The sequence below is a fragment of the Stegodyphus dumicola genome, chromosome 7, assembly GCF_044657685.1.
Source record: "Stegodyphus dumicola isolate Sdum_Otavi_A_Nest chromosome 7, ASM4465768v1".
Lineage (NCBI taxonomy): Eukaryota > Metazoa > Arthropoda > Arachnida > Araneae > Eresidae > Stegodyphus > Stegodyphus dumicola.
In genome coordinates, this window is record NC_140774.1 from 204,627,836 (window position 1) to 204,653,908 (window position 26,073).

At 33.5% G+C, this 26,073-nt stretch overlaps 1 protein-coding gene across 7 annotated transcripts in view; it reads left to right on the top strand.

Moving 5' to 3' along the window:
* LOC118188745 (uncharacterized) overlaps positions 1-26,073 on the top strand; it is a 320,917-nt gene that overhangs the window by 28,592 nt on the left and 266,252 nt on the right. The window contains exon 1 of one of the 7 annotated variants that reach the window (XM_085821268.1): positions 11,584-11,757. The exons of the other annotated variants lie outside the window; for them this stretch is intronic. The gene's annotated coding sequence lies outside the window, so the exon portion shown is untranslated. Of the gene's footprint in view, positions 1-11,583; positions 11,758-26,073 lie in introns of those variants that run through there. 7 annotated transcript variants of the gene reach the window in all.

The following is a 26,073-nucleotide window of genomic DNA, read 5'->3' on the forward strand; positions in this document are numbered from 1 at the left end:
GCTGGTGGGCAATGGCTGACGCGATCTAAACGAAAAGTTTAGTGCAGCCACAGATGGCTGACGCGGCCTAGACGGAAAATCTAGTATCAGCCAAGGATAGCTGACGCGGCCTAAACGGAAATTCTAGTGTCAGCCACAGATGTCTGACGCGGCCTAAACGGAAAATCTAGTATCAGCCACAGATGGCTGACGCGGCCTAAACGGAAAATCTAGTGTCAGTGGTGACGCAAAGATTCGTGTTTATTTGAATTTTAGAATTTCTTCTGACTTCGAGAGCGATAGCTAAGAATCCCGGGGATAGAGAGTTTTTGCCTCCGGGGTGGTCTCTAGAAGCTTTTACCGCTAGGTCGTATATTACGTACCTTTTAGATAGTCGCCGGCTAGTTTAAATTTAAGGTTTAAATTTAATTATTTTCGATTTGTGTTAGCTTCGGCTATATCAGTTCCCTAGGTTCCTGGACATTTACCTTAGTAGAATAAGAGTGAGGAACTGTACAGGGTGCTGTAATAAAAATTTCCACAAACAGGTTACCGAGGCATACAAAAATTTGCTATCCTCTGGTAATTAGAGTTGTTTTATAATTTACACATTTTACACGGAATTGATACGTTTTGCGCAAAAAAAGAATCTCAGTTTTGCAACAAGTTTGAAATACGAGGTTCAGTAACCCTGATTGGTCTTACATGCCTTGTTTTAATTTTTAAAAAGTGTAAAAGTGTATGTTTATTTATTTGAGGTATTAACACTGGATGTGAATTTTGTCGAATGATATAAAAAGTCGAATTCGCATTAAAAGTTTTTAGAATTAAAACTAAAAATAATATATATTTCTAGTTATATTTAGGCTATTTTGTCGCCGCGTATTTTATCGTGCCACCACCAAGTTCCCTTTGGTACTACTATTTAACTTTATGCGCACTGCGTTTCATTTGGTACCAATCTGCGTAACCTTCCAGCACGCGCGTATGCGCAAATTTTAGGAAACAAATTCAGTTTTTAATGCACATTTTTCGCATATCGAAGCTGTGACGTCTGAAGGTCATTTCTATTCCTCCTTTCCCCACATCATGGAATGTGCCAACAGGAAGTCATTCGACTTTCTTTTTTATCCGGGCTTTTGTACTACGTGGCAGCTTTTTCGTAAAAGTTACGACACGCGCGTTGTCGTGTTTTAAAATTCGAAAAATATTTTTTTCTCAAATATTGAGTAATTTTGTGTTATTAATTGGCTTGTATTATTTTAATTTGAATACATTTGGCTCTGTAAATTTTATATCGGTTTTCATGGCAACAAAATATGTGCAATCAGCTGATTTTGCTCGGATTCTTCAAGAATTATCTGATGAAGAAAAGGAAGACAAGGAAACCTTTGGATGGGAGAACAATAGCGATTTACATTCCTTATTTTCTTTTATTTCTATTTTTTAGAAATAAGTAAAAACATCAAAGTTAGTTTAAAGTGCGTTTTTGTAACCAGTAAAAAGTAAATTTCCTTGCAGGAGTAAGTAATGCTAAACTTACTTTTTTTCGTACCGAGGGGATTTCCTTTTTTATTATCATACTTGTCTTTGATGAATATTAAAATTAGCTTCGATTTTAAAATACAATTATTAAATAATAAATTAAAAATTTTCTATAATGAAATACATTATTGAATTTCCATCTCACTAACAAAAGAACTTAAAAATACATTTGAATGTTATATTATTTGTATTTTGCAATAATAAAATTAATATTGTATTTCTTAACAAATTCATTATCAATATTCACTCATTTCTGTCGTTTTTCGTGCCCAAAACTGTAAAATAACGGATGTCGTAAAAAATACGACGCGTGCGTGCTCATGTAAAATTGCCAAGCGCGCGTGGTGGAAGGTTTTAAACCTCCTTTACTAGAAAAGATTCAAGCAACAATTAGTCTGTAAATCAACTTTAAGAAACTATTCCCCCATTATTCACTGTATGTTCTGGAAGAAGAAATCCCTTCATGGGATCTCGAAAAAACTCTGGCAGTAAACTCGAGAACGTTTTTCTTTTCTTTCTTTCTTTTTTTTTTTTTTTTTTTTTTTTTTACCCTTGGTTGTCTTATTTCATTAAATCTGGTTTTGATTGTGTCGAGTGCAGGGAAAAAAGTCAGGTTGAACATACCGTCAGTTTTGTTTAGAGTCGACCTTGTGTCGAATGCGGAAGGAATTGACAAATATTCCAGGGAGGTGTAAAGTAGGGCGATCGGCGACACCCATTGTACCATCGCCAAATTCCTATTTAGCCGTTCATTTACTGTGGACAACTAACAGAGATCTGCTGGAGACGCACGTTCCTTTTAGCTTCTCGTTGCCGAAATTATTTCGATCCCCAGGGAAAAGAAAGAAAGCACTGTATTTCGCAAAAACGCTAAACTTTCCTTCCCCCCCCCCCCCACCCCGTGCCCTCAGCTTCTTCTCCGCTTTCATCAAGTATATGTGGCGCCGATTTGTCGCGAGAGGTATTTTCTTACCTTAAAATAAAGAATTACGTGTTAAAATATTTCTGGAAGCTAATTTCGATATGTAAGAAGCGGAGAAAATCTCTGAAAATATCCGTAATATGTAGAATTTGTAAATATCGAATGTACTCTAAGCCAAGAATAGTAAATGCTCGTTAATATGTCACTGCATTACTGTAAAATCTTTAAAAATAAATCGTCGCTATAACGTAGTTTATGACGCTAAATTTTATTGTTTAAATTAACAGTCATGCTTTTAAAATGACAAAAAGAGAAATCTCTGTATGTAAAGAGCTGTGGCTGCTTGTGTGTGCAATTCATACAAATCTACAATTTATTCCGATCTTGATGAAATTTTGCTGTTCCGCACGTGCTAAGCAATAAATTAATTTTTTTACAATATATAAATATCAGTATTTCTACTCAGTTTTAATTTTGAAATCACGACATCTATCTTGGTTTCACGTCGTCGCTGTTGTTTTTCCACTATCAGTTGTTACTAAAAATGTTAAATGGCGGTCCGATCGTTTACTCATTAGAATAAGTGTAGATCAGCGGTTCTCAACCTGTGGTACGCAAGAGAAATAAGGTATTTTTATCTGTTAAATTCAAAAATCTCGTAAAGAGAAAGAACAATCGATAGAAATTTCCTGTGATCGGACTCTAACTGAAGATTTCGAAAATGGCACACTTATTAACTTTTGGCTGAACCGAAAAAACGAATTCAAAGGCATTTAAAAAATAAAGCTATCAAATTTGTATTGCCTTTTTGAACAACCTGTTCGTGTGAACAAGGATTTTTTTTCCCATGTTATGTATTAAGTATAAAAATACAGACCAAAATTAAAAGTGGATCCTAATTTACGGTTAAAGCTTAATGAAAACAAGACCAGACACAAAGAAATTGATCTCTCTTAAATAGGCCCAAATTTCATACTAAAATTTAGAATTAAAGTATTATAACTTAAATTTTGATAATTGAAACGGTAACCAAATTTTAATCTAATAGTTTATGTGTTCATATTTAATACAAATAGCTAATACGTTGCGCAAATGGCAATATTAATATTTCTATTGAGAAATTGAAAAATAATCATTGTAATATTTAGTGGTGGTACTAATGTCTTTCAGTTTTTGTTTGGATGGTACGCCTTAGTCAAAAGGTTGAGAACCGCTGGTGTAGAGCCTTTAAAAGAGAATTTAAATGTTCCGTAGCTGTTTTCGGCGACTCTTTCGAAAACAATGAAGACATCGCGCAAAGTGGATGCTGATTTTCCGGAAAAAGCTCATATCCGATAAGAAAGCAAGTACCAGTTCTCACTAAAACCGTTCAATGGCCTAAGCCGGACCGATGAGCAGATTTGAACTTGAACAGTGATTCCCAAAGCTTGGGTTGCTTTGTAAAATAGTTTTCGTCGAGGAGTGATAAAATATTTGAATTTTTGTTTTGTTTTGTTATTTATGAAAATTACGAATTAAGTTTAAACTATTGTTTAATGAATAGAAACTCAGAGATTATTCATATTTATTTATTATCAATTCCTTACAATATTATTTTATTCTGGCTTCTTCCTTTCTCTTCCATAGAGAGTGGTTTTTTGTAGAGATCGCGACTCTAGAAGTAGAAGAAAAAAATCTGATGTGTACACCTCATGACACTCATTGCACGGAATATTAAATTATTCTAATTTTTTCTTGCACTTCACTTTTAAACGTATTGGATTGAATTCAATCTACTTCGTCGATAGTGCATAAACCCCAACGGAATAAATGCACTCTTTAAAATCCACTATATTTGTTTACCACAGCGACACTCTGGCGCTAGCTTCACTTAATAGCGTTACATTTCGTTCATATTATAAATCAGAATGCATATAAATTTATATCATTTGAAGAATCGGACTTGCGTAAGGTTGCGCGCGTCTTTATAAAACCGCCTGATTTCTATAAGGGTACCGGTGATCAGCTTCAAGGGCGAAACTAAACAGTGGTGTCAGTACACTGTCTGACCAAAAGTATCCGGACACCCTTATAAAGAAGTACGTCTGGCAGGTGACGTAGTTTGATGCGTAACCGAAAGATATGTAAGTGGTAGTGGTTTGTCAGGTCATATTTATGCGTTTGGGAGGCAAAGGACAAAGGATCTGCACGACTTTGACCGTGGCAATATAGTGAGATGCCACTTTTGGGGGAAATCAATTCCTGATATTTCAGACATTCGACAGAAATCAAAATCCACTGTAAGTGATGTAACTGTGAAACGGAAACAACGAGACAGTGAAACTGCAGAAAAACGAAGTGGCAGGCTGAAAAAAATTAGTGAACGCAAAAAAATTAGTGAACTGAAAAGGGGCAGTGAAACAAAATCGCAAGTCCTCTTTGGTTGAAATCGCTCAGGAGTTCCAAAGTTCATCAAGGCATTAGTGCTAGCAGCAGGACTGTTCGTCCAGAGTTAGAAAACCTGGGATTCCATTGTCGTGCAACCGCTAACGAGTCGAACATCACTCTCCAGAATGGGAAGCGTCAATTGCAGTGGTGCAAAGCTCACCGTCATTGGACTATAGACATGTGGGAAAATGTTCTTTGTAGTGATGAATCTCGCTTTGCAATCAAGCAGTCCGATGCACGCGTGTGGATTAGGCGGATACCTGTAGAACACTTCTCAAATGACTGCATTGTACTGACTGTAAAGTTGGTGGTAACAGCATCATGGTGTGGGGGTATTTTTCATGATCTGGCCTGGACCCTACATTTGGGCATTAGCATGGCCGCTAATGCCCAACTGTAGGGCGTTGCGATGAAAAGGAAAAGAATCAAAATTATCATTTGTTGATTAATGTGACGACGCAAACGTCTTTTCTTTGATCTCTCAATAAATCCTCGAACGGCGCGCCTGCGTACTATGTTCTGTTTACCTGTGCCTGTTTCGGGTGTGAATGTGCGTTTATCGTTTGTTGTTTTGGCACTAGACCCAAGTCAGACTCGAATAGTTCGATATTTATCTACTTACTCAGACTGTCTTCGAAGTGCATTCAACTGAGAAGTTGTTAAAAATTTTTGTTCTTCAGCATTCCCCGTCACGATGTTTTGTTCGGAATAGCGCTAATCTCGGTTTATTGTTGAAATATAATGCAGACGTTAGATTTTACATAAAAAGTTGATTATCCGCTGCCTTGCCGATGAAAGCAAAGTCTGTTTGCAAAACGTACAATATGTGTATTTTTATTTATGCGCCGAAGAAAAGTGTAATGAATAAGGGATTAAGTTGCTTTTATTTATATCGGTTTTTGTCTCACTTGGTAAAATTTCTCTGAACATAATTTCATAACTTGTTTATTTTTTAATTTAAGTTATTTAATGTTAGAATTATTTGAAAGAAATGTCCGTCCAAGGATTAAATATTTAACTGCCGGTCTATGTGAATTAGTGTAACCGACAAAAATGTCTCGCGGGCGCCAAACTTTAGATTTCAGATGGAAAATAAATATAAATTAGACAATTTATGTTTTGCGATAAATATTTAGCGAAATTTTAAATTTATTAAAAATAATTTTTATTTTTGCTTATAAAAATGTTCATTTTGTAAAAACTGTTTTTACAACAACAGGCAATCTAGTGCACTCGACCCACAAACGATTGGAGTTTGCCCTCATGGGCCCGGATAATCAGAATTCTGCCGTATTTTGAGATATAAATGCGTCGATCTCGCTTTGAAGAGGCGACTTTTTTTGGTCCGGGACCTGTCGAATTCCGCTCATTTGAACCTTTCAATGAAACTGCGTGCCGGAGTGATGCCAAATAGGACTGTTTATCTATTCGACGATCGGAATGTTTTCCCTTCCTTACGATATCAACAAGGTCGGATGCCTGTTCCACCTACTCTGCACATTCAATTTCTGTGTTGCCCAAACACCTATAAAGATGCCAGAAATATAAACATCTATTAATACCTCGAGCTATTTCAAAGCCTGCCGTCTGCGGGAATGCAATTACAGCCCGTCGATGCTTCTTCAATCGCGGTTATTCTTATTCGCAGCCTAATCGCCTCGCTGATTTTTATGGCTTCGCGCCCACTACTGTGAATGTCATGCAGAGAAAACGAAGGGCATCGACGGAGAGGGATGTCCCAAAACAGCCTTGATGATTTTATTCCCGATTGAGCCCCGACCGGAAATAACCTTTGAACACCATTTTCATTTCAGCCTTCGTTTTCCGCCCCCTCCTATGAGTGTAAAGAAGGGTAAGTTTAGTTCCGGGTTTTCCAAAAAGGAGCCTCCCTGGCGGTTGATGAAAGTTTAAAAGGGAGTCGGTGATGACGAAGGGGTCGACAGCCGAACATGCACTGTCAATGAATCGGCATAATCAAGATCCCATCGATTACAAAATATTCATTAATAAAGTTCATAATTAATTGCTTGTTGATATAAAGCTATATTTTATATGTAATACATAAATCGCATAAAATAATAATCGTGCAAAATAAATATAAAGAGGAATACACTCAATTTCTTTAATATAATTTTAATCAATAATAATTTTATAATTGCATAAATTTTTATGCAATAAATGCCATATAAAAGGTATAAAGTAAAATCACAAGAAAACACAGTATTTAAAAAAACAAAAACTTACGAAGAACGAAAAACAAGAAAGAGGTTGAATATTTTTAAAAGAAGAATTAAATAATTTATCCTAAGTATTATCAAAAAATTGTATCAATGCATCAAGAGCAGCCATCAAATTAATTGAAATCGAGCTCTTGTGCAGTTAGGAAATGTTTCCGAAAAGTCGTTTAAATAATTACAAAATTAAAAATAAAGAAATAATAAATAAAAAATCGGAAATGTTTCAGATTTTAAATTACGTCCAAAGGGGTGTTTTTTTAACATTTTGTGTGTTACATTTATTCATTAAATATCACGTTCTTCCCACTTAAACCATAAAATTCAGTTCAACAGCAATATCGCAAAATAGTTTTAAAATGAGCATATCTTTAGAATTTCCGATACAGAGACTCACGCACTGGAGATAAAAATGTTTTTTCTGTACAACGTTGCTTTTGAAATCCTTGAGTTTTTTAATCAATTTGTTAAAGTTTTACAGAATAGGAAATGGATCATAAAACAAATTCCAAATTTCTTCTTCCACATGCCCATATTCGTAGGAGGATTATGTCATTCAAAATTCGATGGCTCTGTGTACCGTTGTTTTATCACAATGCGAGAAATATACATACATTTATGCAGATTTTTCATTATTTATTTTCTTTAAATATAGCACAGGGCAATAATACTTTGTGGCAACAGTTTAAAAAGTGATTCGCCGTTTGTAGTAAATCGACGCAAAATCGCAAAACGGAAACAATAGTGCTTCAGGGACAAAGCCCCTTTGGACTAATAAATCAGATACGCCATTTTTCTCCCCAAAACATTGTTTTCTGATCTTAGTTTAGTTGGTATCTTTATTGCTTATGCTCATATTATAATTTTGTTGTCTAGTATCGAGAAAAATGTAAGGGGGTCGGTGAATAAAATCATTCTTTTAAAATGAGTCGATAGAAACAAGTTGGAAATCGTCGGTCCAGCACTCTTCATACAATCATGGGAATCATGTCCCTTTTCCTTTCTATGATTTTCACATCTTTAAAGATGCTATTTGTACCACTAATAGTTCCCAGGTGTGAGGCTTCCGAAAATATACCTACAAAAGTATATGAACTTTTTAAAATGTTTTTCTGCCCGAAAACATATAGTATTTTACGTACTCGTCTTGCGCAGGTATGTAACTACTATGCATTTTTGCTTGCTCCTTAACTTCGGTAGTCTGCGGATAATGAGGGACGAGTCTAATATAATGAACTGGTAATTAGGGATCATGCTTCACCAACGGTTTTGAAATTTCGAGATTCAAAAATTCCTAATTTTAACTTAATTTATTATTTTATGTCGAGTGGTAGAGACATTAGATAATTAGAAAAGCCAGAGAGATGAAAAGTGAGCAATCGCCTTCGCCGGGAATCGAACTAAGAACCTCTGGAATACCGGCCCAACGTGCAGAACCTTTACACCACGAAAGCACACTAGGAAGGCGGGAGAAATACCTTATATAATCCCCTTTTCTAAAGGGCGACTGGAGTTTTTAGGGGACCCAATCGCCAAATCCTGGGTCAGGAGACTCATCATCCACCCCCCTTTTAGTTTGGGCCCCACTGTAGAGACATTAGGTAATTGGAAAAGCCAGAGAGATGAAAAATGAGGAATCGCTTTTGCCGGGAATCGAACCACGGACCTCTGGAATACCGGCCCAGCGTGCAGAACCACTACACCACGAAGGCACGCTAGGAAGGCTGGAGAAATACCTTATAGAGTGATTATCATGGACCTCTGGATACCGGCCCAGTGTACAGACCCCTACACCACGAAGGCACGCCAAGAGGGTGGGAGAAAAAATATCTTATATACTTTCCCTTTTAAACGGCGACTGGGGTTTTTAGGGGACCCAATCGCCAAATACTGGGTGAGGAGACTCATCATCCAACATCCTTTTAGTTCGGGCACCATTGTAGAGACATCAGGTAATTAAAGTAAAGTGATGTAGAGTGATTACACGAAATTCACTAAACATGAAATATTTTAACTTTTTAATTCCTGTAAGTGATGTTACGAGTTAGCTGTATGTTTTGTAGAACATGAGTGTATTTTTTAAAACGCGAGTTCTGTAAGGTTCTTTGATCAAGATCCAACTTTTGGGAAAACAATTATAATTATCAGTATTTTTCACGGCAATCTGCAGAGAAATGGTGGTCACTTACTTTATTAACATTTCTAAGTGATATTTCAAATTTAGTTATAACATCTGTTAGGATCTCGTGTAAGTTATATAGTCATAGTTACATCTTATCATCAACATACATCTTAAATATGCATATATCTTTGTGTATATATATAACTTAATTAAAAAATAAATTATTATATAGAGGATAAATATAAATTAAAATGTTAAATTGTAAAATTTATCAAAAGCCTGCGACCAAAATATTGTTGTTGAAAAGTAAGAAACAGCTCAAACGAAGACTATGTGGGGTCCCATAGTCTTCGTTTGTTCCCATAGTTTTGTTTACATAACAGCTAAGTGTGTAGGAACCTCGTGAACAGGAATATTGGTTTTTAATTCAGAAATTGATGCGTAAAACTCAAGAAAGGTTAATTACCTTTTATTTCTCAAAATAGAAACTCAACAGTCGGCTCTATACCCACTCAGTTGTTCGGCTGCGTTGGTAAATTGTGCATTTTTTGCTTTAAAAATGATTATGTTGTTCTTATCTTCCACTTAAGGCTTTTATGTCTTAAGCGGTTAATATGCATGTAATAGTTGTAAAATTATCAACAATTTACATTTTTTAACCATAGCAGCCGTATTTGTTTACATTTGAAACTTAGCAGAATAGTTAACTAAATCAGTTTCTGCACCTTGAGTGTCTTTTTGTCAAGTGGGACCAAAAGTAAACTTTCAGTTTTGTTCTTGCCCGCTGGCCGAATTGCTTGTTTTTGGGTAGAAACTCTCATTTTAATTGTAAAATTGTTAGTTCTTTTAATTGTGTTTGGTATTTTATATTTGTCTATATTTTTCAAACTTTAATGAAGCTATTTTGGGGTTTTGTATGTATTTTTGCGTTGCTGGAAAGTGAGAACTGAATTAATTGAATGAGAAATAATGAATTTCTAATGAAATTCGAGGAAATAAGTTTAAATAAAATGCAGCAAAAAATGCGTATAATTTAATATTCCGTACATGGAAGTCATATGGCGTACACATCAGATATTTTCATTTTAGCTTAAAGTAAAATGCTGGTTTTAACATTGTTACATCCATTTCCAAAATTTCAAAATTTTTGAAAATGATGTTTTATAGTTTATTACTTGTTTTAATAATAATTAAAAATTTCATTATTGGTGAAGTACTTACCATCAAAACAGAAAATAAAATCCAATTAAAAAAAAGTTTCCATACAAAAGCTTTCATTTAAAATGGATATGATAATTAATGCTTTAAACGAGAAAAATAATTTATTAAGATAAATTATTTTTAAATGGGAATAATAGATTAAATAATCCTATTTACAGAAGTCATCTACAATTTTACATCGCTAATAATAAAAGCGTGGGGCGCATAAATAACAAATTTATTAATTACATTGTCAAATATATAATCTATTTTAAATCAAATTTATTGTATAAAAATCCTTTTTTTAATCGTATTTTATTTCCATTTGCGGTAATGCGAGAAGCGAATTATCTTGAAAAAGCGTAGTATAAGCAGAAGAATTTGTATACCCAATCCGATCAGATCTTTTCAGCTGGAAAAAAAAAAAAAAAAAAAAAAAAATTAAACAATACAATTTAAACAGTACAAGAACAATAAATTTTACAATACAAGAGAAAAAATACATTCTTTATGTATGACATAACTTATAAAAACAAATTAACTAATTTCGGCTGAGAATCCTACTGAAATTCTACCTCTGCATTTTCATGATTTAATATTTTATACTTATTTATTTATTTTATTCATACTTTAGCATTATCTTCAAGTTTATTCTTTATCATGCTAACCTGTTTTTAAATATTTTCCTCAATACTTTTGTAATTTAAAATTATTACATTTATTATGATATTTCACATTAATTTGTTTGAATACAATGGATTGCTATAATTAACTTACAATTTTTGGTATTCAGAACTTAGCCTGCGTTCTGTGTTTTTTATTGACAAGATCTTTCGTTGTTTCGACAGCTTAAAAAATGGATTTTGAACTCGTTGAAAAATTCGCCACGCATAAATGAAATACTGGAAGCTACAGGGACACTTCTAGAATTCGCTGAGTTAGCCGAAATCGCTTGGTTAGTCGTTTCTGAGATTAAGAAACTAAAAATACGCTATGAGTAGTTGAATCACGGTCGCAGTTGCGATTTGCATGATTCACAGAGGTAGGCGGCGGAAGTATTCCCTTGTTGCATACGCATCTTTTCTCGATCATTAGAACAGTGAGGATTTAAACAAAGCGTGAGGTGCACTACATTGATCTCCGTTATTTTTTTATCTGCATAATGTGAATGCGAAATTTTTGAAGATTTCTTGGAATGAACACGAGTTTTGAATAACGCAGAATTCGTATTTCTGCCACCTGGAAAAGTTGTGAAACATAACCTGCGAAATCGGATTTTTTACCGTTTGTTGCTGTTGTATTTTAACATATTCCAAAGGAGGGAAAAGGTAAAATTTGTTTCGGTGTTTATAGGCTTATTAATTAATGAGTGTATTGTTTAATATCTTTCCTTACGGTTTCATAGTTATTTTTTGATTGCGTTTTTGTGCGGAAGCCGACTCCAGTTCAGCTAAATATCAGTAATGTATTTGACGGGTTACTAATAGTAAAAATTCTTATTCCTTTTCCTGCATCAAATGGTGATATGGAATTCATTTACCTGACGTTTATTGAAATAAAGTAACTAAATTCTTAGTAAAAATTCATATTTGATAATATTAATAAAGTTTTTTCCAAACATTCTTTAAGCAGAATTATTCCATCTGAAGACAAAACTACATTTTTGTTGTTGTTAGAAACCCGTAGAATATTCCCTGAAGTTGCCATTTTGGCAAAGTAAAAACTGTTTATTTTTGACTCGATCTTTATTTTCTTTTATCGTCTGTGAAAGTCATTTTATTTTTTCTTAATAAATGAGTGTCAGATTGTAGAGTCATTTTTTTTGGGGGGGGAAGCAGGAGACGTGCAAAATGTGCAATTACCTTGCCAGGGTTCGAAACCTAGACCTCTCGCGTTGAGTATGCTTCTAGTTACACCACGAAGGCATGTAGAAAAGAGGGTGAAAATACCTTATATGCTCCTCCTTTTAAAGGGTGACTGGGGATTAGAGGACCCAATCGTCAGATCCTGGTGGTGACGAATAATAATCCACCACCTTTTTTAGTTCGGGCGACAACTGTAGAGTCACTAGGATTTTTTTAAGCGCGAAAAATGTTCAGGATTCGAACTTTGGACCTCTCAAATATCCGTCGAGTATGTTTCCGGTTACACCGCGAAGGTATGCGGAAAGGAGGGACAAAATATTTTATAAGATCTTACCAAGAAATTCAGAAATTAAAAAATTTAGCACCGGGTAAATATCCATTAATATCTTCGTAGAAGAATTACAACAAAATATTGTGATACAATCGTAGTAAAATTAGATACTAATGTTATAGCTGTAGAAGGTGAATATTGTATAAAAAAAAAAAAAATCATGAATGACTTCCGATGATGATAGCGAAAATGGAATGTACAACGATAGTTTAATGTATTTCAGAGGTTTGTAAAATGATAAATAGTTTGATTATATGATAACGGAATAAATTTGTATATTTTTCAAGACGAAATGCCCCCGCAAATTTTACAAATGATATAATGATATAACATTTTCATTTTTTTTTTTTTTTTTTTTTTTTTTTTTTTTTAGCTTTGACTGAGACTTCTCTGAGTCCTCATAATATGTTCTTTCATTTTTTGATCCCATTTGATCCCCTTTTATTTCAACAACTTACGATTGTATCATTTTTCCTGTAATGTTTTAGAGTCTGTCATACGTAAAAGATATACATACTTTGTTATAAAAACTTGACATGCGATGGAATCGTGCAAGTTTTTGACAAAGTGAGCCAGTTCAATTAATCTGAGAGTTTGATCTGAGAGTTCAATTAATCTGAGAGTCAAAACAGTTTTTTAATTCAAATGAATATTTTATTCACTAAATATTTGTCTAACATATATAAATATTAATAATAATGACGTAGATGGGTGAAAAATTCAAATTTACATTTATCTTGTGTTTGAAACCTAAAGGTGCAGAAATTTCTATTGAAATTAAACTTATTATTTCTTAAATTAAACTTATTATTTCTTAAATTAAACTTATTATTTCTATTGAAATTAACTTCGTAATTAAAACATATTGGAAGCTAAATATTGAATTTTCAGATTAACATTTATTCAAATTATTCTAATGTGTTAAATTAACCATTTAATAACTTCCTTAAAGTATAAATAAACAAATTACTGAAACTTCTAAAGTTAGACAGCATTTGAGAGTAAATAATGACAATCTTTCTTTATTACAATTTCCTATGAAGCATGCAGAAAAGAAAGAAAATAAAATAACGTATATTTGTATGTTAAATGACTATAAACTTCCTTATTTCTCACTACAGCTTTCAGCTACCACACCTCTTAGAGTGTCGTAAAGCTTGTAACCTTGGAGCAAAGTGACCGGAAACTATCTTCGTCGCGAATTATAGATACTCATTGCAAAGAAAGGTGATTTTTATCTTTGATTCTTTGAACAACATAATTATAATTTACTCATTAATAGCATTAAACTCGTGCTCCAAGTGTTAACTACCCTTGCATTATGTTTAGTGACTAGGGTATGCTTATATTTTTTAATACAAACTGTAGAGGTCTAGCTCTATTTGATGTTATCTGCAGCCGCTTTTCATATTCTGCTTTTTATTTGTTTCTATGCTTTGTTTTTGTTGCCACAGACGTTGAGAAAGATTTTTTGCTTAAATGCATTGTTCAGAATGGCATTAGAATATTTATAGCTGTATGAAAAATTTCCGTGTACTCTGTATGAATCTACTACCAAACATTTAGGAGCTGGTGTTGCTTAAATTCGTACTTCAACATCGAATCTGTAGATGTGTCGGTAACCTGTTCAGTTTCCTTTATTATCAAGCCTTCTGATTTATCCTGGTATTCGAATGGACGTTTAAGGTAATTTTAGTTAATAAACATTAATCAACTATTGAATGCCTTATGATTTTCTTTTGGAATTTTTACTTCGATTCGCGGAAACACACTTTGAAGACCGAAGTGCCGGAGACCAAAAGAGTGTCGGGCATCACTTATGTCTTGATAAACAACGGCTAACTTGCGTAAGGTTATTATTATTTATTAACGTGTTCCACCCTAAGGTATTATAGAGAAGGGAGGGATGCTTTCGTAGAGGACTTTTTAAGGGAACTGGCTCGTATTAACTCGTTACAAATGGAGAAAACCAGAAAAACGTCCATGCAGCCAGCCGTTCCCAACTTGCATAAGATGCCAGCATCTTTATTTGAGGTCGGCGACTTTTCAGTTAGTTCCTCAGAGGATTGTCTCGGGATCTTGGCGAAGGATGTGTGTGTCCTTCGTGGAGTAAATTGAATTTCACGTGGGTGCCAGCACCCTTTTGGGGAAGTTGATGACTAGTCACTAAGATCTTGGCATGGCAGTCCCACCACCTCAAAGAAAGTTGCAATCTTCGTGGTAAAAGCTGATCTTCATAAGACTGCCGGGCAGCCCTCATGCCTTGACAAAAGATGGAGAACTTGTAAAACGTGCCGGAACCTTTATTCCAGTCAACTATACTGAGACTTCACGTAAATGTCTCGCAATCTTTAAAGAAACTGACTGCGTTGGTGACATCCCAACCAGAGGTAAGAAAGGTCTAACTTCGATGATCCCAACCATCCCGAACAGGACCATCCGCCCCCTGTTCGTAACAATTCAAGTTCTGAACGCCTTTTAGTTGGTTAGAAATTCGAGCCATCGTAAATTAATTGACATTCTTACTCGAGCATTCACAATTAATCTCCCCCTAATGACACTTTCGCTCATCTTTGTCATCCACATGCTACGGCCTTGTTTCGGAGACGCAATTATAGACGTTTCCGTAATAACCATCTGGGCTTCCATGAGCGGTGGGGGTTACTGGCCAGGTTCTACCCATCGCTTTACTCATGATCTTATTTTTATTTTGCTGTTTTCATCCCACTGAGCTAGTGATCCCAAAATAAGTGCACCTGGAATACCAAACATTGCTAAGAATACTTTATCGTAAGAATATAAATAGTCTCTGGAAAATAAAAAGACTTTGTTCGTTTGACACGATGATGATTCATCTGCAGAATGGTGGAATGCCGGTGGTTCACCGTCGTTATCAAGCAATCATTTAACTAGCCTACGTAACCATTTAATGCTTTACCTACACTGTGCTTTCTAATTTTAAAGATAATGAATGTTGACTTGCTGCTATTTAGTTTGTGAATTTTTTATAAGCTTTTATTTAGTTCACTCATAATGTTTTACAGTGAGTGGAATTTTGCATTCGATTTTTTAACGTACTTCCTGAGAAGCTAACAAGTTCACATTTTCTACTTACACAGTTGGTCGATGACAATGCAATAGTCGATGACAATCCCCCCCCCCGAAAAAACTCGATTTAGTTGTTTTTTTTTCTTTTTTTAATTTAATATTTAAACGATTTTTCGCTCATATCGTTATTTAAGGAACAAACCAAGAATAAAAGAATTATAGTCTTTGCACCATCGATAAATCGGATACAAAGGTTTAAAATTTGCAGAGATTATAAAACAAACTTTCAGCCCTCTTTTTTTAACTCTTTTATCGTTTCAGCTTCGAGCAAAATTTCTCATTGCAACATTGCGTTCAGTTTCCGAAACCTTATAATTTTCTCACAATTTGGTGCTTGTGTTTTAATAATAATTGAATATTTTAACATTTGGAAAATATATATATATATTGTATGATCTTAAATTCACTTAGTGCGAAATCGAGTTATTCTACTACTTGTGCAATTGCTGCAAAGTAAGTTAATTATAATTTATTTACTAAAGAATATTGATTATATTATCTCCCAAGATTAATTTTAGTAGAATTATCTTAAAAGAGTGAATCCATACTTTATAAGTTCAATTTCGAAAAATTTTAAAAATGTTTAACGGGGACTTGAATTAAATCATGAATAACAAAATTTCAATTGTAAAAAGAAATAAATTAAAAGCAAGTAATTAAATTAAATGCAAGTAATCATTGCCATTGATCGGAAATTAGTTGACTTTTCAAGGGAAGCAAACCAACTCCCGTTCAATTAAGAAATAAATACGAAGGTGTTTCGTCCTTTACTCGAGCAATAAGGCAATGCCAAAACGGCAATTCAAGCTAGGCCAAACATTACCGTGAATAGAAGGGATAAAGAACCAATGCAGAGAACCAAAGAACTCATTTCGATAAAGCATTTTAGTTAATTCAATTTTGAGTGAAAAGCAATTTCTGCAGTAAAATTTATATCGCTCGAGTAGCTGTTCCCCGACACCCTCGTGTTTATGCATTTTAGTTCAAAACTATTTGTAAAAATTAAACATTGGAAATTGTCATTATGAAATAGAATTCAAAGTAATTGAAATTAACATTAGACATATACAAAATATATATAAAAAATAATGCAATCTTTGTAAAAACAAATCAAAAAATAAAAAATAAAAATTTAAATTAAAAAATATATAATAAGAAAAGGGAATGTACGTGAAGATATAAAAGGCCAGAAAAAGCATTAATTAACTTACGTTCTTTCTAGTGAGTAGGCAAAGTGTTCTCTTTGCGTCTGACTCAGAAGGGTTGTGTTTCAAAAATTCTTGTTCGGCAGCGGGAGCTTTGAATTATATCAGTCGGTAAGACTTGTGTGAAGTAATTTATGGCAGTGGGAGGGCCTAGGAATTCTTGAGGGACGTATGTTGTGAAGCTCTTATTTGAGTAAAACCGTCTGTTAAATGTTTTTTTGAAAATACTAGTGATGGAAATTAATTAATTTCTGGCTAATTGTCATGTCGTAACGATTAAGAAAGTAAGAAAAGGAAAAAAGGAATTTTTACTGTCAAAGAGCTATTTGACTGACTAAGGATTATGAAATAGGCTCATTTTTTTTAGTAACTTCGTAAGTCTGAAAACAATTAGCTTTTTACATTATATACAGCTTAGTAATTAATTACAGCTATGTACAAATCCTTCAACTGATAGTCATCCAACTAAGTATGGATTCACTCTTTTAAGATAATTCTACTAAAATTAATCTTGGGAGATAATATAATCAATATTCTTTAGTAAATAAATTATATATATATAAATAAAAAAAATAATAATAAATAAAATAAAGAAAGAAAGAAAGAAAAATAATAAAAATAAATAAAGAAAATAAAATACTATGTAAAGAGCGGACTTTAATAAGTTTTTATATAAAATAGATATGGTTCGAATCCCGGAGAAGGCGTGGCTGTAAATGCCCGTCCCTTCCTGTAAGTAACGGTGGCCCACCTATTAGGTGCTTCCACAATAATGTGGCCAACACTTCTGGCATTGGTAGTGGTCAAGCATAAGTCGGCTAAGTGCCCGCCAAAGGGGAAAACAATTCTGTAAAATGTCTCTGATTTAGTTTATAGAAAACTAGGCAATAATTCTAAGGAAAGTATTTTATGTCAACTAACCATTTATTATGATTTTGTTCTTTACCGTCATTTCTCCATCCCGTATTCCTCACCAGAATGGACATCAGTTGTTTGTGTATTTTAAGTAAGGATTTTGAATCTTAATAGAGTGAGCTTGAGCTTCTGGTATTAATTTCTCGCTATCAGTGTTCCACGCCAGCTGTGATTAAAATTGATACTCGGCTTTGGTATTCTGTCAATGAGTCAAATTACGTGCCTTTTGGCTCAGTTTATTTTATTGCGTGTGTAGTGTTAGACTATGATATTCCCGCTTGAGGGAATATGAATAGCCATAAACGATTTCGTCTGGGGGGAATTAATGTTCAAACAGATTAAATAAAATGATATTTTAAAAAAACCTTCTTTGGTACTTAGATGTAGTGACGTTATTTTAAACGTAGTGATGACTCGCAACCTTCTCTAGCATGCTGTGCTGTATTTTAACTCTAGTTTCCAGTTACAACACTGACACTTTTTTATAGAATTTTATAAGGCATTTTTGTAAGAGTTTGTTATTCTGAGTGCAATAATTGTCTGCCATGGGATGCGAATTATTAGGGTTTATCATCGAAAAATATCCATCTTGTGAAAGATCCTCGTTTTTCGGACAAACTTAAGTTAGAGCGCTTTTTTTTTTTTTTTTTTTTTATTAGAATCCTGTAGAATTATGATCCAAATTTCCGTAAAATAGGTCAAACATCTTCTGTAGAATTCTCTAAAACTTGATATATAGCTTTCGTAGAGATTCTTTGTGGATATTCTGTAGAGGTTTGGACAGAAATTCTATAACAATTTGTATAGTTCCGATTCTAAACTTCCCACACATAGAATCGTACATAATGTGTGTTTATAGAATCTTACATATTGTGCAGTTTGTAGAAAACTGAGCCATCATTTAAAAAATTTTGAAGAAATTTCCTTACAGAGTTTAAATTTTCTATATAAGATCCCACAGAAGCTTTGGAGTATTTCAAAGCACTATAAAATCAACAAAACTTTCTTTTGGAATTGCAATTAAATTTTCTTTACTAAACAGAATTCTTTAATGCAAATTTTGAAGTCATAAAATCAATCTTGACGTAGAAGAGGGAACAAAAATTTTAGGAATAAATTTTTCTCATAAAAATTTCAATACCTATTCGATTTCAAATAATGCTGAAATAAAAATAAGTACATTTTAAATAACACTCGAGTTTAATTCAAATTAAAATACTTGTCGAGAGTATACACATACACACAATAATTAATATAATTTATATCATTATTTTCAGGAATCAATTTTTTTTTCTAACTAACTGCATAAATTTAATTTCATTGGAAAATGATGTAACACTAGCATAGAAAAATTCTTGTTTTTCTTTTCTATATCGCATTAAAAAAAACTTGCTTTGATTACAGTTTGAAAAATTTTGCTGACTGCTACAAAATACCATTTTGCTGGCTACCACAAATATGAAAATTTTGAAATCATAAAATCAATTATGACGTAGATGAGGGGACAAAAATTTTAGGAATAATTTTTTCCCATAAAAATTTCAATGGCTTTACTGATTTACTGATTTCATTGGCTTTACTGATTTTACAAAGCAACATTTTTGTGGAATCCAATTTTCTAGAAGTTTTATAAAATTTCTGTTGTATTATAGAGGATTACCTAAAAAATTCTATAAGAATTTTTGCAGAGCTACAAGAATTTTTTCGCAAAGAACTATTCTATTGCAAATCGATTTGCAGCGTTTCGTGTCTATTCAGCCTAGTTGGCATAGTTGCAAGAAACATGTACAAAACTTCAAGGTATGAGATTTCTTCTATTTTCTTTTTGTGTCATCGTTATTTCGTTTTTCCCCCCTTTCTGCTGGCAGTTGTGCCATTCCTTTGTTGTTCATCTCGTTCATTTTGCTCTTGAAATACAATGGGTCCTTTTATGCTGTTGACGAATCTCGAGATCAGCGTAAAAAGATTCTCGTGGCTTTGAGTTTGATGCGCAGATCTCCGTAAATTGGTTGCAAATTGGGAAAGTGGTCTCACTTAGTCTTGTCTGTGCCTTATGACCCTGATATACTTCTCTCGAATGGAAATATAAGGAGTCGGAGTTTGCGATGAGTTGAAGACGCTGTTTTTAGTCCAACTCTCTTCCTCGCAAATCTTTCACTTTCAAGGGAAAGTTTAATACAATTTGTTTACCACGCGTCGTGACCTAGTTCCATTTTAACTACCGAACTGCGCTGTCGTTTAACTATCACGGCCAGTTTTCGGCTTAAAATACTAGTGAAGGCTAATTTATTTGGTTCACACTAAAGTTAAAAGGGAAAAATTTTCTTCCAATGGTTAAACAGTAAAGAACTCGTGTTTTACATCGCTTTCTCTACCTAAAGAGGGATTCAAGGTTGGTAATCGCAAAACTTTCCAAATCATGTACTGTAAACCACTGAGTCGCAAAACTTTCCAAATCATGTACTGTAAACCATTGAGTCGGCATCCGGCCAAATATGTAAAATATTCATACAGAATCGGATCACGAATTCAGAATTTTTAAATCAATTTACTGAATTCTGAAGTCAATGATCTATGAATATGCACATCAGTATCAAATGAGGTAATAATATGATTAATTATCAATTTTTGATGTAGCTTTATATCAATAAATTATCAATTTTATCAATTTTAATTAGCAATTAATTATCAATTTTAATTAGCAGTTAATATCAACAAGGAAATAATTATCAATTTTAATTAGCAGTTAATACCAATAAGGTGGTGTGGTGTATTTAATTATGGCAAAGCACACTAGGGCTATCTGCCTAAGGGGAGGGATGCCTTCGTGGAGGACTTTTTAAGGGAAACTGGTTCGTACACACGTTACACATGGGGAAAACCACGAAAACACCCATGCAGCCAGCCCTTTCGCGAGATTCGAACTACCAGTGTTCAGCGACTTTACCGCTCGGCCGCTGGTGGGCAATACCAATAAGGAATTAATTATCAATTTTAATTAGCAGTTAATATCAATTTTATTTAGCGGTTAATATCAATAAGGAATGAATAAATACTTTGCATAGAGTCGATAAAGCAGAGAATTAGTCAATAATCCAGTGAATAAAATTAGTCATAGTTTATCGATGGAATCGGCCAGTACTGTCAATAATCTATTAGAATACTCCTGGTCTGTCAATAGCATAAGTTACTAGGCGATTAGAAAGAATTTTTCAATAGAGTATCAGTAGAATTACTTCATTAAAATAATAGAGAATAGAATTAGAATAGAAGTTGTCAATAGTTCATCAATGTTCATTCGTTTGTTAACTGTCAGTAGTTTACAGTATAGTCTATATAGTATATTCAGCACATTAACCATTTACTGTCAACAATCCGCCAGAGTCCATGCATAGTCATCCTGGACATCTGTAGTCTATGCTGACCGTCTGTAGTCGATAGTCAACAACAGACATTGATCAATAATTCAATCACTATAAAGATCAATATGCAGCATCAAATGAGGTAATAATATGATTAATAAATAATTTGTATGCACGAAATATTTCACAGAAATAGGCAATAATCCGTCTGTAGAGTCATAAGGTTATTCTGATGCTGGAGACGTAAAAAATGAGCAGTGCCCTCGCTGGGATTCGAACCTGGATCTCTCGAATACGCGCCGAGTGTGCTAACCACAAATGCGTGCTCGAAGGAAGGGGAAAATACTTTGAATAGAATTAATCACTTTTTATCATAGAATCATAGATTTTCTATTAGAAGAATCCAATAGGAAAACCCTTCCTTGCATCATCGACCGCCTTACATTTTTCTCTATAATACATTGCATTGAAATAACAATCATTAAGAATAGTTAAAGGTTTATTTGGATAGTTACGTTTCGTTACTAAGGTATTGTTATAATAATTATTAGTTTTACAAATATAAACAAGTTTTTCGAAACAAAGTCCAGAAAAATTCGATTTAATGAGTCTGACGACTGGGCTGGATTTGTGCATGAAGTAAAGCGGATTAATTTTTAAATCACCTCTTTTGTTTTAGTTCCGCGTTCTTCGTATTTTCGTATTGTGTTTCTGGTTTCTGGTGTTTATGCATTGTACCTTTTTTATTGTATAAAAATTTGCGTGTGTAAAAAAATATATATTATTTATTAAAAAACATATAGAATAATTTTTTGCATATTTTTTACCTTTTCTTTATTTCCTATAATTTCTTTCCTACAACTACCTGATGTAGCTTTATATCAACAAGCAATTAATTATCAATTTTGATGTAGCTTTATATCAACAAGCAATTAATTATCAATTTTGATGTAGCTTTACATCAATAAGCAATTATCAGTTTTGATGTAGCTTTATATCAATAAGCAATTAATTATCAATTTTAATTAGCAGTTAATATCAATAAGGAAATAATTATCAATTTTAATTGGCAGTTAATATCAATAAGGAAATAATTATCAATTTTAATTGGCAGTTAATATCAATAAGGAAATCATTATCAATTTTAATTAGCAGTTAATATTAATAAGGAATTAATTATCAATTTTAATTAGCAGTTAATGTCAATAATTATCAGTTTTATAAAAAAATTCGTAATTAATGCGATCTTGATTATGCCGATCCATTGCGATGCATATTCATCTGTCGATCCCTCGATCATCACCGAGCCTTTTTAAAATTTCATCGACCCCAAGGGGATCCATATCAACCTTGTTGTAAACGCTTGTTTTAAACTGTGCTCTACCATAAAAATTTTGTCGTAGGATTCAGAAGGCGACAACTTAATTTACATATTAGGTGACATGTATTTCTGCATCTGTAGAGGAAATTTATGGGAATGAATAACAGTAAACTCTTGCCGAGCGTAAATCTGCGGAAATCGATTTCGAGTACTCTTAAATTGCTTCCATTGGAAGAATTGTTTCATTGGTCCAACCTCTAGATGTTCATTCATACACGATTATCATTCATACACGATTTCATTTATCATGCGTGAATGCTTTCTGGAATCGGCTCGGACCAAAAATGACCAGCAGTTTTAAATGATATTTCCATCGATTGAAAATGAAGCCAAAGAAACCGCACAAATTGCAAACGCTATCATCTTCGAAAGGATTTTCAGGTATGACAGATGGGGAAATCGAGTAGCTAATCGAGAAACAATGAATGAAGAACTAGACGACACACTGAAAAACACACTGAAGGCACACTGAAAAACACACTGAAGACACACTGAAAAACACACTGAAGACACACTGAAAAACACACTGAAGACAAACTGAAAAACTCTGAGCTTCTTAACGCGAAACTTTTTGTGAGCTGCGTCGGTCATTCTCAAAGCAAATATAACGGTCTTTCAAAAAATAACTTCGTTGCGAATTTATAAAGGAACAATAAAAATCCTCTTAATTAACAACTGTTTCGTTTTTACTTTTAATTGCAACAATACTTACGTTTGTTAAACCGTATATACCCGCGTATAAGTCGAGATATTTTGGACAAAAAAAAAAAAAAGACTTCAAAGGGGTGGGGTCGACTTATACGCGGGGCCATAAAAAATCGAAGAATCGGAAGTTCAAAAATTTTTTTATATAATGCAGTTGTTTTCTTCCCGCATTCAAATTGGACGACTTATCAAATAAGTCACTTGAAGTAATTTCATGACTTAAATTTATGTGACGAACTAATCACAGAGTTTCATACTTTAATTAGAGTAAGTTTCGATTAAACCAAAGAATTTTCGGCCCCCGAACAACCGATCAATATCGAGCAATTAAAAAGTTTCGCCAACACGCCAAGAAAAGAGAAATGCAGATAGTTTTTACGTACGTATAAGTCTTTATAAAAGTTATTGTTCATTCATGAAATACTTTTGTTAACAGGTGTAAACGTCAAAATTTAAAAAAATAGCCCACGCAATAACTGAACAGTTCAATACAGAGTTCGAGACTGAAAATATGTATGATGACGAGCCAATGACAACAGAAGAGTTCTATGAAATGTTTGGCGAGTCTGACCATAAATCGGACGTTGAAGGATTTTGATTTTGTTTATTTACCAAGGTATTTTTTATCGTATATTTACTTTTTTTTCTCAGATGATTTTGAATAAATTTAGTACTTAAAAAAATTTTTTCGAAGTTTCTCGATCAATTTCGGAAGTGGCGGTCGACTTATACGCGGGTTTCTTATTTTCTACGAATTTTTTATGTCGAAGTGGGGGGGGGGTCGACTTATACCTGTATCGACTTATACGCGGGTATATGCGGTATACATAATTCCTTAATGTTACACTCACTTTTCCCGTAGAAAAAAATTTTATGGGAAAAGTGAGTGTAACATTAAAGTGATTAATTAACCTATTTTAAATTTAAATTTTTTTATGGGAAAAGGGAGTGTAACATTAAGGTGATTAATCATTAATGGATTAATGAAGTGAATGTAACACTATAATTCATTTTCTATGGAAAAAGTGAGTTAATTACACTCACTTTTTCGATATTATTAAAAGAAAAGTTAGAAAGACCCATAGAAAGTTAACTTTGTGGAAAGCGAATTTCCCATACGCGCTATGTATGAATAGAATAACCCCCGTTTTCGCCAAGGATTTAGTATAACGGTGTCGTCTCACATGCAGTCCCTCATCTGCATGCAGATAAGAAAGGTCTTACTTCCTACCCCCATGCTCATCTGGTATCAAAGGGGGAGAGATCCCTCGTCAACGTGGAAAGTTAATAATATTGAAAAATGCATTATTGATACAATTTTTGGTTAAAACATATTAGTATCGTATTTAACTATTAAATTATACACATAATTTTTCATTAAATAAAAAAAATATTTAAAAAATCTGAAAACTTTCAGATTTTATATTACACCTAAAGAATCCATTTTTTTAACGTTTTGCGTGTTATTTTATTTATGAAATATGTTCTTTGCACTTAAACCATAAAATTCAATTCAACACCAATATCACAAAATATTTAAAAGAGCATATCTTCAGAATTTCAGATACATAGTCTCGCACGCTGGAGATATATTTTTTTTTTTTTTTTTTTTTTTTTTTTTCCCATATAGTGTTGTCATTGTTCGCTTTGAAATTGTTGAGTGTCTTAATCAAAAACTTTACAAAATAAGAAATAGATAATGAAACAAATTCCAAATTTGGTCTTCCAGATGCCCATTTTTGGGTGGAGACGTGCGTTATTCAAAATTTAATGGCTCTAGGTATTGTCGTTTTATTACAATGCGAGAATACATACATTTATGCACATTCTTTATTATTTATTTTCTTTAAATATAATACAGGGATCTAATATTTCGTGGCAACAATTTAAAAAGTGATTCTCCGTTTATAGTGGATAAGCGTAATTTTGTAAAGCCGCAGAAACACTTAATTTTCCTATTTGGGATTTATAAATAAAATTACGAAAGCTAGATTATGCACATTGCATCATTACTGTCATGCTCAACACGACACTAGGAAACAAACCTATTCTGAGCTCAACCTTCTGTTTCATCATTCATCAAGTGCTGTGTTCAGTTTTGGGAACACCTAATATGTCCAGGAGTGACGAGAACTCAGTCACACTTGCTATTGCATCGTCTTACAAAACAGCGAATAGTTGCTGGCGAGTGGCTTTCTTGAGAATCTGCTGACAACCAAATACAAGCAGTTCTGCTCACAATGATATATTTCGGTTAAGCTAACCCTTTCCTGATTTGTTGGCTGGCAAGCTTCTTGAGAAATCCAGCCTTGAACTTGAAAAGTATTTCTTTTGTTTCCTCTCGTTGAATGTCTGCGTGTTATGAAAAAGTTTTTGGCTCGGGCTGTAGCTGTAGGCTCACAGCCACTAATTGTTCAACTCGTAGAACTGCGTGCCAGATTCAACTTTTTTCATTCTCCTGCATGAAAATGTATATTTCAAAATATATCAGAATATATTAAGCTGCTAAAATAGTCGGCTTAGTGCCGAGTGAGCCCGTTCACGAAAGAGCCTTGAAAATTTCCTTCCCATTTGAGCCTCAGAGAAGAAGGATTCAGTAATTTTATTCCCATTTGAGTTCAATGGGGAAATACCCCCTTAAACATTTTTGACGGCATGGAATTCATAATTTTAGATGCAATCAAAAAATATAATTCTCTTTCAAGTTTCCCCTCAAAGTTAGAAATAGTCGCACTAACAACAAATTGAATTGTTGTAAATATACAGTTAGTC